This window comes from Perca flavescens, chromosome 12 (assembly GCF_004354835.1).
Source record: "Perca flavescens isolate YP-PL-M2 chromosome 12, PFLA_1.0, whole genome shotgun sequence".
Classification (NCBI taxonomy): Eukaryota; Metazoa; Chordata; class Actinopteri; order Perciformes; family Percidae; genus Perca; species Perca flavescens.
In genome coordinates, this window is record NC_041342.1 from 33,322,627 (window position 1) to 33,336,952 (window position 14,326).

General features: G+C 42.7%; 1 protein-coding gene across 1 annotated transcript in view; it reads right to left on the reverse strand.

Annotated features, from left to right (window-relative positions):
- LOC114565464 (immunoglobulin lambda-1 light chain-like) overlaps positions 1-96 on the reverse strand; it is an 8,131-nt gene extending 8,035 nt beyond the window's left edge. The window contains exon 1 of the mRNA XM_028593523.1: positions 1-96. This exon is cut by the window's left edge and continues 82 nt beyond it. The gene's annotated coding sequence lies outside the window, so the exon portion shown is untranslated.
- Positions 97-14,326: the final 14,230 nt, after the last annotated feature.

The following is a 14,326-nucleotide window of genomic DNA, read 5'->3' on the forward strand; positions in this document are numbered from 1 at the left end:
GTGGAGCTCTGATGCAGCTGAGGCCAAACAAGGACGAGCTGTGAGATCAGACGAGGGCCACGTGGTTTCTAACAGCTCCTCACATCTCCCATCAGCCCCTGCAGCACACAGATAAGGCTGCTCTCTGAGTTTAAAAACAGGTGGAGCACTTTATCTGATCAAATTATAAATAATACAGAAAATGAATGTGAAACTATTTTGATGGAAGTATTTTTTTATTTAAAACCTTTTATTAATTTTAATAAAGTTAATATAATAGTAGAAATGTTACATTTCAGGATGAAATATTCACATATGTTTATTAATTTATTTTTAATTTATTTCATTAACAATTTTATTCATTTTTATAATTCATTTTGTTTTTAATAAGTTGAATTCATTCCTTAATTTAGATTTTTTTATTTTCTTTTAATGTAATTTTTTATTTAGTTTAAATATTTTTTTTAATTCATGTTTAACTTTGATTTTTTTTGATGTAGTTAATACTAGTTAAGAATGTTAATGTATCAGTAATAATTTTGAGGTTTGGACTGTTGGTTTGACAGAACAAACATTGTGAAGGAGTCACTTTGGGCTCTGGCTAATTTGTGATGAACTTTTCTCACTATTTTTACAAACCAGTCAATCAATTTATGAAGAAAATAATCAGCAGATGAATCCAGAATGAAAATAATCATAAGTTAAAAGTTCAGAATGAGCTCCAGCTCAACCAACTCCAACAGTAAAATCCTGCTTTTACATTAATGCTGAGTATAAATAATATAATATATAATATTAAAACAGTCACAGGGGACATTTTAACTTTCAAAACTACATTTCACTGATGATACTTACAGACTTTCACTGAAGGAACACTTTCAATGCAGGACTTTTACTGTAACAGAGTATTTGTACTGTGTGGTATCAGTACTTTTACTGCAGTAAAGTATCTGAATGAAACTACTGTTGTTACTGACTAGAACATTTCCTTCACACTGCTGCCCCCTAGTGTCTGCAACAACAAATGGATTAGAGTCTGGGTCTGTCCGAGGTTTCTTCCCAAAAGGGAGTTTTTCCTCGCCACTGTTGCAACAGCCACTGCTAATGCTTGCTCTTGAGGGAATTACTGTAATTGTTGGGGCTTTGGAAATTATAGAGTGCGCTCTAGACCTACTCTATCTGTAAAGTGTCTCGAGATAACTCTTGTTATGATTTGATAGTATAAATAAAATTGAGTTGAAATGAAAAAATTAACACACACAGCCATTACTGTAAGGGTGAATCCCAAGTCTCTTATTTGATATCTGCTCGGTCCTCACTTGAACCGGAAGTTGTTCTGTCTCTCCTTCATGAAGGCCGTCTCAAAGTTCTTATTCCTGCCCAGAGGAGCGAGGATGGAGGATTAAGGATGGAGGACCGAGGAGGGATCACCAAGGAGCAAAGGATATACAAGTGCAGCCTTCCTGGAAGCTGTGCAGCTGAAAGCAGTTGCTAACTCCACCCATACAGCTGACAAATTCACATTATGCTTTAGAGGAAAGGATGGATTTCCTACTTTCCTCTCCTCGCAGGATTTCCTCACGTCTCCCTCCCATGCTCCCTCGGTGGGAATAAGGGACTAAGACACGAGGAAGGGAAGCAAGTGAAGAAAACATGGATGCAATGTAAGGACTTGGGATGTAGCCCAATACTACTATTACCAGGCATTACTACTACTACTGTGGCTGGTGCTCCTACTAATTCTACATTTCTTCTACCTATGGGTTGCATCTTGCTTACTTGACTTTAATCTGTTTCGATTTACTGTTTAATCAATTTATAGAATGCAAAAATGCAGTGAAAAATGTCCAAATCTTAATTAGATTCATTTTCATTGCAGGACTTTTACTTTAACAGAGTATTGGAAGTTTGATGCCAAATGTGGTCTGTAAGAAGGTTTCAAGTCATTCATTCATTCAAATTCAATTTATTATACAGGAAAGTTAAAAGCAACAATTAAGTTACAATATAAACGGGCCTGATTCAGTTTAAAAACTGGTTTCCAGCAGGTTCCTGTTCTGCAGCAACATAGAACATTGAACACAGTTTCAGAACATGAGGACAAAAACATTTGTACAAGACATTAGCATGGGCTAGACAGATACAGACAACTAAAACATCAATACGGACAAACAAGACTAGAACAATACATAAACAATCAATGTGTGCAAGTGTGACTATCAAGAAGAAACCGTTTGTATGACTTTTTGAAATATGTGATGGATGATAGTGTTCTGATGTGATGTGTAGGATTCTCGTAGGGTACAGATTTGATCATTGGCAAATTATCAAAGATGTTTTATCAATATTAATAAAGTTATGAATATCGTTATTAATAACTGTATCAAATCGACAAACAATCAAAACGGGGCACCACTCTGCAAGTCAGGGACCAATAATCAAACTGTGGAACAGTCTCATTTCTGTGGTAATCCTTTAAAAAGGAAATAAAGGAAGGGGTGAATCCAAGCACGGACCTGATCGACCAGCAATTATTACAACAAGTACACAAATAATCACAAGCAACTGCTAATTAAGTATAATAAGATTTATTAATGTCACAATTATCAGTAGCTAATCAATAATCCTTCAATAATAAACTTATATACCTTTTACAATATCACAACCAAAAACAAAGCAAAAACAAAGCAGCATGGGCGGACACGTCTGTGTCCGTGTGTGAGTGTGTGTGTGAGAGAAAGAGTGAGTGAAAAGGGGGCGGTGTCGGAGTGTAGTTCTAACACGAAAACAAACTCCCAAAATGGCTACTCCTGTGAGCTGCACAAAACTATTTAGCCTCAAGAGTTCGGTAGTGGTGCTGGGTGCACGGGCAGGGGCTGGAGAAGCCGGGGGTTGCTGGGCAACGCGCACGCTTAGCCGGTATGGTAGCTAGTTCCTGTGTTAGCTCTGTACGAACGTAAGCCGATTCCACGTGTGAAGCTAGCCTACAGCGTTAGCTCTGGAGCTACGCAGCTAGCCTGTGTCGTGTGTGTGTGTGTGTGCTAGAGGGAGAGAAGAAAGAGAAGAAGAGTAAAGAAAAGAGGCACTCTGATCTTTAGTTATCGATAATGACCAAGTTCCCCTCAGCCACTCAGGTCTACCTCGCCCAGTTCTGGTAACTGGGCCGATAAAGTTTACCTGGAGGTGGGGCCATAAGTGTATGACCCCCCTTCCCTGGAGTACAGAGAAGGCGCCTGCTCCAGCCACCTTGAAGAGAGTCTGCAGGGACTCTGAAGAAAGGCAGTGGTTTTGCTGTGCAAAAGCTGGAGGCGGGTCAGGTGGGCACAAGTGATGGTGCAAGTCTGGCCTGACGGCAAGATTCTTTGGCCAAAGTGATATGGGCACGTCTGTTGGCGTGGCGCCATAAAAGGGTGCACCTTTAACCATACAGGTGTGGCACGGTGCATCGCTGTTGTTCAGCGAGCAAAGGAAAGACCTGTGAGGGTTGCAAAAGTCAAGGCTGCCAGACTGCGGCGGCTGTGTGCTCGCCGGCGGCAAAGAAAAGTCAGAGCCAGGGTCAGGCTCTGGAAGAATCATGGCCATTTGCTCATGAATGACGGTGACTTGTTTGTCTGGGGCTGGCAGACTGCCTGCAGGATCAAGTGGCCTCAGGGTGTCGACCTGGGCCTGACTGTGTCCCCGGTGGCTGTCAGCGAGTGGGCCTGGCCTCAGTTGGTTGTGACCGCTGCCCAAGTCTTCTGTGTCACTTACACAGATGAGACTAGGATGCACCAGAGTCATCCTCTGGGGTGTGATATTGACAAAAACAGGTTTTGTGATGGGCGGTTTATCAGGCAGGTAGCTGGGAATGCTACCACTGAATGCTACGCTTAATACTGGTGTACTGAGGGGAAGCATTGTTTTAACGACTTCTGCAGAAGTGTTAGAATGTGTCTGACTTATTCTGGAGACGCAGTCCAGCAGGGCTAGGGTGCTCACACCCCCTTTTTCCCCTGCTGCCGTATCTGTACCGTGGGCGTTGCCCTTGTGGGCAGGGTCTCCCCAGGACGTCAGGGGAGGGGTTTGTGAGGCGCTAGGCGTCGTGGTTTCAGGGAGCACTCTGGGCTCCTTTAAGTTACCTCCCTGGTCTAGTTCTGCGGATGACGAATCAGTGTCAGGCCCCTTTGAGGAGTCTGACAGTTCTGCTGGATACACACCTTGTTTTGGGGAGGGACGCATGTTGTCCGAGTCATCGGGAGCTCCCTTCCCCTTTCATGGGGGTGGAGTCCAGGCAGAATGTGGCTTTGAGCTACACAAAGTATCCATTGCAGTGGGTGAAAGTTTTGATCCACTTTTACCGCACAAGGTCTGGAGGTTTTCTTCCTCTTTAACGAATGGAGAAGTTATGGTTTCTTCAGGAAACAGGATGTTGCAATCAGAAATTAGCTGGGGTGTCTCCTTGCGGAGTGGAGCACCTGTTTCCAGCAAATGGCCCGATAGAGGCTCTTGATAACTCTCACCTATGACCAGCTCGGACACCTCCCTACTGGAGTTCACTAGGCTGCTAGCCATGGTCTCTGAGTAGACCGAAGTGACTGGAGGCTCCAAGGGGAGCCAAGTAGGTTAATCCAGGTCGGCTGGACCGTTGGATGTGGTAGGAGGGTCAGGCTCAGGGTCAAAGGCAGCATCACATGATTCTTGGACGTGTGAAGGTGTCAGCATACTTACCCGTTCCGTTGGGTCACACTGGTCACTCTGTCGTAGTTGGAGAGTATCATGCAGCCAAGGCTCGATCAGATAATGTCTCTGGAGCCGCGGGGGGGGTCGTTCAGAACAGGAGAATCATAGTCACTCAGTTGAGGGCGGCTCCTCCCCTTTGGCAGTGGGGATGGAGTCTGATCAAAGCGGGATGTCGAGCTTTCTGGCTCGCGCCCTTTGTCAGTGGACGGAACTCTGATTCTACGTGTGTTCCTCTGATGTTGCCAGACATTCCTCCCCCTTTTGGCAGGAGAGTGGTGACCTCTCCTCCTAGGGGGAGGAGAAGAAGAAGAAGGGTCTCTCCTCCGGGAAGGTGAGGAAGAGGGTTTTCTCTGCCGAGGTAGCGGAGATGAACAAGATCGGTCTCTCCGAGGAGGAGGAGGACGAGGACGAGAAGAAGATGAACAAAAACGGTCTCTTCTCTGGGAAGAAGACAAGTGGGTTTTTCGCCGAGGTGGCAGAGAGAAATGTTGTCTCTGACTGTGAGGAGACCAAGGAGGAGGAGAATAGAACGCTGTTCTTTGCTTGGCACGCCGGAGCTGTGCCGAGAGGTCCTCGCGGCTCTCCTCCAACCGGGAGACCTCATCACGCCTGGCTTGGACTCTCTGTCTAAGCCAGGCTATTTTGCGCTGCTCAGCTTCATAGCTGTCTTGCAGCAGTGCGAGCTGTGCTTGGAGGACAGCGCGTTGCCGATGGGTTCGGCTCTGATAGATGAGCACCAATTGGCCAAGCAAGCCTTGTATGCAAGCTTTTAGCATCCAAGACGGCTGTGCCACGTAAGCTAATAGTTCCTGGAGTATTTCATCGCAGGTAGTTCCACAACCATCACGATTATTCTCTTCAGAGTCTAGGATGAGACAAGCGACCACATTCTGCAGAACTGTCGGTCGGCTCTTTGGAAGCTTTCGCCTCCAGCCTCTGGTACTCAAAGCGACTCATTTTACCTCTAGTAAAGAGATTGCTAACAGGGCTCAATTCCTTTGTGGTGACAAAGGAAAATTAACTGTGAACAAGTTGATTCAAGGAGCAGGTGAAAGGCTTAACCTGTAGTTCCTTTAGTTTTAAGTGTTGACTGCTAATTAAGCTTATTACTACCATTTATCACCAAACCAATTCTATCAGGTGGTCGCAGAGGTCGCACCACCTCAGGTGAGTAATAGCTGTTACTGTCAAAAATCTGAGTGTTAGTATTAATATTTAATAATATTTAAGATCGAGTAGAGCGTGGAAATCTTGACTGCTAAGTAAGCTAATTACTACCATTTACCAACAACCCGATTGTGTCAGGTGGCCGTAGAGGCCCGGACACCTCAGTTGAGTAATAGCCGTTACTGTCAAGGGTTAAAGTAGAGCGTGAAAATGTTGTTGTCTACTAACCAATGTACACACAAAAAAATGCACAGACCACAACTGAATGTAACTCTTGGCAGGTTGCAGAAAAACTAATTTTCAAAAATAAAATATATTATATATTAAAAATATTTAAAATTAAAAAAGGTATGGACAATTATGCAACCCTGCAAGTCAGGGACCAATAATCAAACTGTGGAACAGTCTCATTTCTGTGGTAATCCTTTAAAAAGGAAAAAAAGGAAGGGGTGAATCCAAGCACGGACCTGATCGACCAGCAATTATTACAACAAGTACACAAATAATCACAAGCAACTGCTAATTAAGTATAATAAGATTTATTAACGTCACAATTATCAGTAGCTAATCAATAATCCTTCAATAATAAACTTATATACCTTTTACAATATAACAACCAAAAACAAAGCAAAAACAAAGCAGCAGGGGCGGACACGTCTGTGTCCGTGTGTGAGTGTGTGTGTGAGAGAGAGTGAGTGAAAACGGGGGGCGGTGTCGGAGTGTAGTTCTAACACGAAAACAAACTCCCAAAATGGCTACTCCTGTGAGCTGCACAAAACTATTTAGCCTCAAGAGGGCGGTAGTGGTGCTGGGTGCACGGGCAGGGGCTGAAGAAGCCGGAGGTTGCTAGGCAACGCGCACGCTTAGTCGGTTTGGTAGCTAGTTCCTGTGTTAGATCTGTACGAACATAAGCCGATTCCACGTGTGAAGTTAGCCTACAGCGTTAGCTCGGGAGCTACGCAGCTAGCCTGTGTCGTGTGTGTGTGTGTTAGAGGGAGAGAAGAAAGAGAAGAAGAGTAAAGAAAAGAGGCACTCTGATCTTTAGTTATCGATAATGACCCAGTTCCCCTCAGCCACTCAGGTCTGGGCTAACGTGTAGTTTAGGACAGACTCAGGACACAGAGTGTGTTCAGTCCGTTTATTCCTGTCCATAGATTTCCACAGAAATGAAACAGAGCGGGTCCCTGGCGAGTGTCAGCAGCCACGGAGAAACTTCCCTCCAAAAAGCAGCAAGGGGCAAGTTTAGTCGACTTTGAGAAATATAAGCGTTGTTTCCTTCTCACTGAAGATATGAAAACACTGGTGCGTTTTCAAGGATCCACCGAAATAAAATCCACTTTCTCCAGAAAATGGAAGTTCAGCACAAGCGCTTGCGCGCCTCCTTTCAGCATCGGGAGTTGCAAGTGAAGACGAGGAAGTGTCCTAGGATCAGGTTATTTATAGGTTAAGACTCCCCTGCTGTGTTTATGGTCCCGCTGAACCAATAGGAAGACTCAAAACTCTTGAAAGGGTGAAGACTACTATCTTGTAGTTCTTTGACTACCTGCCAGTTGTGAGGCGTTTCCCTTCTGGCTGGCACTTTCGCATAGAGGTGTGAATTATCCCGGCTTTGGGGTTTACATGCAGGCCAAGATTCCTTTGTCTTGGCCAAATGTTCCTTTGTCTCTGACCACATGTGTGTCCTGTATCCAGAGGTCAGTTTAATCTGAGGCGTTTTGGTTTAACCAGACTCTTGGTCCCCTACAGATGTGAGAATGTCATTCCAAATTTTGGTGTATGTATAAAAAAAGGATTTCTGACCATAGTTGTTTTTGTATGGAGGGACTGGAATGAAGGCCTGGGAGACTGACCTAGTGAGGCTTACTGGTCTCATATTTTGTGTCGGGAGAAGTGCAGCAAGTGCTGAAATCAATGTGTGTACTTCCTTAGGAAGTTAAATGTAGATATTCTGTCTTTAATTTATAAGTACTTCTGAATCTGTTCGTATATTAGCCATGATAGCCTGGTATGGTAATGAGAGCTGGGCGACATGGAGAAAATCAAACGTCATATTCGTGACCAAATACATCAATATCAATGTTGTGGCAATATTGTAGGTTTGACTATTGGTGTCCTTTTACAAAATGGTGGCCGCGTCCATTCTCGCTGGACACGATGCTGCAGAGAGGGACATCCAGTGGGAATCCCAGAAGTTAAACATCGTTGATGTATAGTCTACCCAGCCCTAACAGCCCGGTCTCATGGCAGTTCGTTATATAGTTACGTTATTTTAATCTATTAAGTCGTGAACAGGTTACGTAAATGCCTTTTTTTTCGTGTGGCGATTATGAAATTGAAAGCAATGCATTTTAACGGGAAGCATATTTCGTGATCCCAGAACGCTGACGGTAGCGAGTAGTATTGATAAGGCGAAAGTCCGCGTAGGGAGGTTGGTCGGAGTGGTGGATGGGTCAGAAAACACAGGACTTTCACCCCGGGAGACCGGGGATCGCGTCCCGCGTGTTGCAGTTCCACAACCACAACCGTCCTGTTATTGTGGCGTTTTCATTTTCCCGTTGATGTGTTGCCCCTGCGCCTGTGGATCGCGTCCTGCGAATGGTGGCCCGTCCCGTTGTTGTGGCCGGCGTGTGGTTGTCGCGTCCCCCCAGAGCACGTTCGAAAAGCGTGACCTGTACACGTTCAAAAGTCGTTGCATATACATGCAAAAAAACGTCAAAATCGTAACCTGTACATGAATTTATGAATCAAAATAACATGACTATTACACGACCTGGCGTGAGACCGGGTTGGCCCTAACGTTAACCTGAACATCAGGAACAAAACCCACCTAAGCCGTATTGTGGAGGTGGCTGGTAAGGTAAGGTATCCCATAGTCCCCCTTGATGGCTATCTTTGACCAGCAAGTACTCTGCAAGGTCCGGTCTACATTAGACTGCACAAACCTTCACTTTGAGTTTGAAACTCTCCCCTCGTGCCAAAGACTTAGAGACCCTGTTCAAGAGAAAAAACTCCTTCACTCCCTGTGCGATAACTCGGCTTAATTTGCACAAGTAATGTAGATTTTTTAGAGATTGCTCCTGCATTATTGTATTAGCTTGTGTTCTCTGCATTACGTTAGTGCACTGGTTCTCAAACTTTTTTCTATAATGTTTCCCCTTTGAACAGTTGTTTAAAGTATCCCCTAACCAGTGCAAATCATTTTTGGTAGAAAAAAAAAAAGTCTCTATAAAGAGGAAGAATACAGCAATGGAAAACATTTAAATACTGATGGAAAAAGGCAAAAAAAATGAAAAACTTCGGGAAAAAGAACACAGTAGAAAAATACTAGGGCGACAGAAGTGATAAAAACTTTGAAAAAAGAGACAAAAACTTTTAAGAAAAGTAAGACAGTATAAAAAAGTAAGGAAGAAAGGCAAGAATAGGTCAAAACCTTACAAAAAACAGTGACAAAAACTTTGAAAAAAGCAACAAACTTGGAGAAAAAATAAGTAACTACAACCTTGTAACTGAAAAAAGATTTGAAAAAATGTCACGTACCCCCTGCAGTCCTGCAGTCAAAGAATTTCTAATATAGGAAGAAGTTCCCTCGTTACTTCCTGCTTCTGAACTGGTAGCAGTTCCACCAGAAATCCATATAGGGGGCGCTCACAGGCCAGTGCAGAATGAATGGGACTCTATGGAGCTATACCCCTCAAAACCCACTTTTCTCAGGATATCATTTTTTGTTTAGTAATTTGAATGTTGCATTCGAATTGGGAGGCAAAGAAAATACCCACTGCTGGGTGTTAGATTTTTTTTAAAGTCACTTTTCTGTTCTAAAAAGCCTTTTAAAATGTCAATGACGTCATACACATATACGGCCGGAGATACTGCTTTACGGCGAGCTCGGGGTCCCTTCCATTGTTCTCTCGAGGCATCGACAACACAGCTGATAGGTTAGGCTCTCCCTGTCAATACACGTGCTAGAAAGAGGTTTGCTGATGTTTTAAAGACCACGCCGAAATATTCACCCTGACATTCTGGCTCTGCTTCGGATGCCGTCAAGCGGGATCTCCGATCGTAATCAGTCCTTCACTCACCAATCAGCATTCATTAGCAGAATGCTAGCGTGTTATGGGCTACAACGACTCAACCTGTAAGAAACCAAAAGGACATAAGTGCTCGTTCATTCAACTTTAGACCTATAATCCATGTTGAACTTGCAAAATCTACAATCAAATCTGAGGTTTCTCAACGACACTCAGACAAAAGATACACATTTTGCCGTCTAGCTCCATAGACTCCCATTCATTTTGCACTGGACCGCCATCACCCCCAGTGGAACTCTGGTGGAACTGCAACCAAATCCGGTACAATGGGGCTGAATAGGGAGTGGACCGGCTTTGCTGCAGTACGCAGATCGGCGTTGGGCCAAATGTGGGCACGTTTGACTCCGTGGGCACGCCATCTGGTGGCGGACAACAGGCAGCACATTCTCAAATGTCAATGCAACACCTTTATAATATAATATATATTATATATAGATATGTAGATTATAATAAATAATGCGAGACCTTTATAATATAATATATATTATATATAGATATATATCCATCCATCCATCCATATATATATATATATAGATAGATAGATAGATAGATAGATAGATAGATAGATAGATAGATAGATAGATAGATTATAATAAATAATGATATTTTAATTGTAAAAAGGAAAAGAAGAACGGGGAAAGCAAACATGACTCCCGGGAAATGAGCCCTGGTCTCTGGGGAACGCCAGACAACAACTGACGGTTGTTAAGGCAGAGGCGGAGTGGCAATCGGGAAAATCTGGACGAACTAACCTGCCGGCTGCCTGCCGGCCAGTGGTCTACAAAATTTCCCGGTAGATGTTTTGGTTCCACTCCGCCGCTGGGTTAAGAAAAACGACAACGGGAAAAGCAAACTTCACACGCGGGAAAAGATCTCCGGTCAGCTTGAAAGTCCTGTGTTTTCCCCTCAGACCAAGTGCCAGAGTGATAGAGAAATGGCTCTGCCAATTGCTATTTGGCAAGTGGGCGGAGTCAAACGTTTAGCTCCACCCACATTGAGCCACTCCTCGATCTGCGTACTGCAGTCAGGGCTTACTCTCACGCACCCCCTGCAGTCCTCCAGAGTACCCCTAGAGCAGGATTGTCAAACTCAATTTCAACAAGGGCCACACTGAAAATGACGATCACAATAAGGGCCAAACATGTTCTGTTTATTGACATGCTTTTATTTAACAAAAAAAGTCAATGAACTTTGTATTACTGCATGTCTCATATAGACCCTTTGCACGTGACATCACACTCTACTCCCGCGAATTATGAACGCCATGACGGACGGCGGAAGAGCTATTTTGTAGACGGACGGCAAGTCAAACGAGTGTGTTCGCTGTTCTTGTTCTCACAGACACAATCTGCAGAGTAATCCTCACCAACGCACGCATGTATATGTATTGCCTTTCTGTTTTAAATGACTAATAAATAATAATAATAAAACTTCCTCACCCAGCTAGCTGCCGTGTTAACCAGCTTTTCCTGCTAACAGGTCCCACATAACTATCGTCGGTTATTCAGTGACCTACATATCCCAAAAAGTAAGCCGTTCCCTTGATCATTTAACTTTACACGCATACAAAAAATATTGCCCCTTCGGACCCTGTGTCCATTGGAATGGTCATGACATATTTTTGTCTCTAGACCAATAAATACTCTGTAATTGAATGATGTCAGCAATGCTGGTTACTGATTGGACCCTGATTATCCAATCAAAATCATGTTTTGACTTTGAGCATGTTCTGAGAGAGTGACAGACATCGGACAAGACAAGCATGGCGGAGCAACTGCAGAGAGGGAAGAGTAAGTGCCTATTTTCAATCAAAAATGTAAATTTATGTTCATGCTGGCCAAACAAATTTGCTGTCAGTATAATTTTAACTGTTACAAGTGATAATATTTGAAATTATTTCGAACATACATCATATAATTAATGTATAGGATTTTTTCAAAGTCCGATGTCCATTGCAATGGACATCAGGAGGTGGGCAGGTTTAGCTAACACTCACATGTTTAGTGTCAGTATATAAAGAAACAAAATACATTTAAGCTTTTCATAGGTAAAGTATGGTGTCAAAGTTTATTTATTCATGATTACAAAATTTTAAATATATATTTTTTGTACATAATGTTGTACTTGTAGAGTATAAAGTCGAAGACTTTCTCGACCGTCTTGTAAATGGAGAGTTATCTGAACTTGTCTCCTTGAACTCGGGAAATGAGGAGGATGAAACCAGTAGTGAGATAGGTGGTAAGTTTAGCAATGAAGAGTGTTTTTAATTCTTAGTATGTGTTTTTTATCAATTTAATGTCTTATATGTAAGATATAAATAGAGTGCATAATAGTTCAAGAGTAAGAACACCTAAAATGAGTTAAAATGTGATTGTTTTGTTAGGGACAGAGAGGGACAGTGAAGAGGTTACATGCATGCCAGAATAACTTGATGTGGCCAATGAGATTGAGCTAGAGGAGAAAGACAGTGTAGTGACAGAGGAGGACAGAGGAAGACAGGAGGAGATGACAGTAACCAGGAAGGAAGAAATCAAGTGGCGTCACAGGCCGTTCACTACAATCATGGACACTTCCTTTGAGAATCCTCCAATTCAAGAGGCTCATCCCATGAGACCCTATGAATACTTCAAACAAAATAAAAATAAAAATAATACGATGAATTAAATTGTAGTATCTCATCAGCTTATGTGACCTGCGCACTGTTGGAAGAATGCGTAACTCTAACATTGATTGAACATCGGCGCCATCTACTGGATCATTGGCACTAATTGCCTTACTGTTTATAAGCTTCATAGATCTATTTACATGTAACTTTATGTACGTATGTGTATATGTATGCATGTATACACTTTATTATATACAACTTATATATGTAGCCTACGTAGTAGTGAAACATTCATGTTTAACGTTACCTTGTTTATCTTTGTTTTTAGCCATAATGTTATGTCTGTTTCTGTGTTGAAAGCAACACCTAGCCAGACTCAAATTCCCTTGTGTTTACACTTACATGGCCACTAAAGCTGTTTCTGATAAAAATCCAAAATATACTGTAAGTTCTTTATTTAGTATCTTTGCAAAGACCCCCAATTAAAAAAAATTCGATTTGAGTCAAAGGCACCACGGTCTCGCTGTGTGGGCTGGCTCTCTGTTCTTTATCTAGCTAGTTGGCCTAGCTAAGACCAGCCAAATCACTGACTTATTTATGATGTAATGGGTAAATGTCAATCAAGCACCTTCATATTTGTTTTATGTTGAATACCCTTAATAGTTAATTTGTTTGTATTTTTTGAGTGAACTGACGTTCATTTTGGGTAACAAGTTGACGCAACTATCCCCAAGGCTGCAAGCTCCCCAGCTATATCAGCTGTTATTTTTATGATTTTGATCATATATCTTGTGACTATACCTTCGTTACGGTCCTAAGGAGGCATAAGACAGTTGATGATTGTTGTTGATTTTGGTTAAATATGCCAAATTGCTATTTTATTTATGATTGTTGTTCAAACGGCATCTGTCTCTTATTGCCATGGAGACATTTCGAGTGTTCATTAATACTTTTTTTATAAGCATGATGATATTATTAGCCACAAATTATGAGAAACACATAAGAACCAGAAAGTAAGCAAAAGAACACTAACAAAATGTGAATCTAAACAATGACTCTATGAATCTATAACAAATACTCTAGTTCAATATTAGGGGAAAAGTCACCCTGACGACGTACATAGTTCAGACGTCTTTAGATAGTGAAGGCGTCTGTTTCACACGTTTGTAAGGCGACGTACTTAGTTTAGACGTCTTTAGTAGGCGTAAATTTGATGGGAATTCCAAACATACGCCGTCGCCACGTCGCCGCCGGAAAATGTTTGTACATGCACTCGCCGCCTAGTCGCCGCTGGTCTCTCGTCTGCAATCCCTATTAAATCAATTCAAAATTCCACACGGTTTGGCGACGACGGGGAGGGTAACCTGCTCCTTCTCCTTCTCCTGGTTATCCTTTGAATGACACAATCCACTCGCCATATAGCCTTCAGTAACTGGAAGATATAGCCACACCACCACCGCTCCATGGATTGTTTTTGGGATGATTATCACAGAAGCCTGGCTGACTACACTCACCGGACGGCAGCTCGTCTACTACACTGTTTAGCTTGTGCTTCCGGTGATTCTGCCGTCCGTCATGGCGTCGTCACGTGGTCGTGGTCATGTGTTTGCAAAGGGTTTAAATTGAAAGGTAGACCTTCTTGGGAGGAAAGTATTCATAAAGACAGGAAAATGAAGCAACGGAGAAGAAAACAAAGGAAAACAAGCTGAACAAAATATACAGTATGTAGATTGTTTTTTTAAGTTAAAGCAGCAAACTCAAGTGAAAG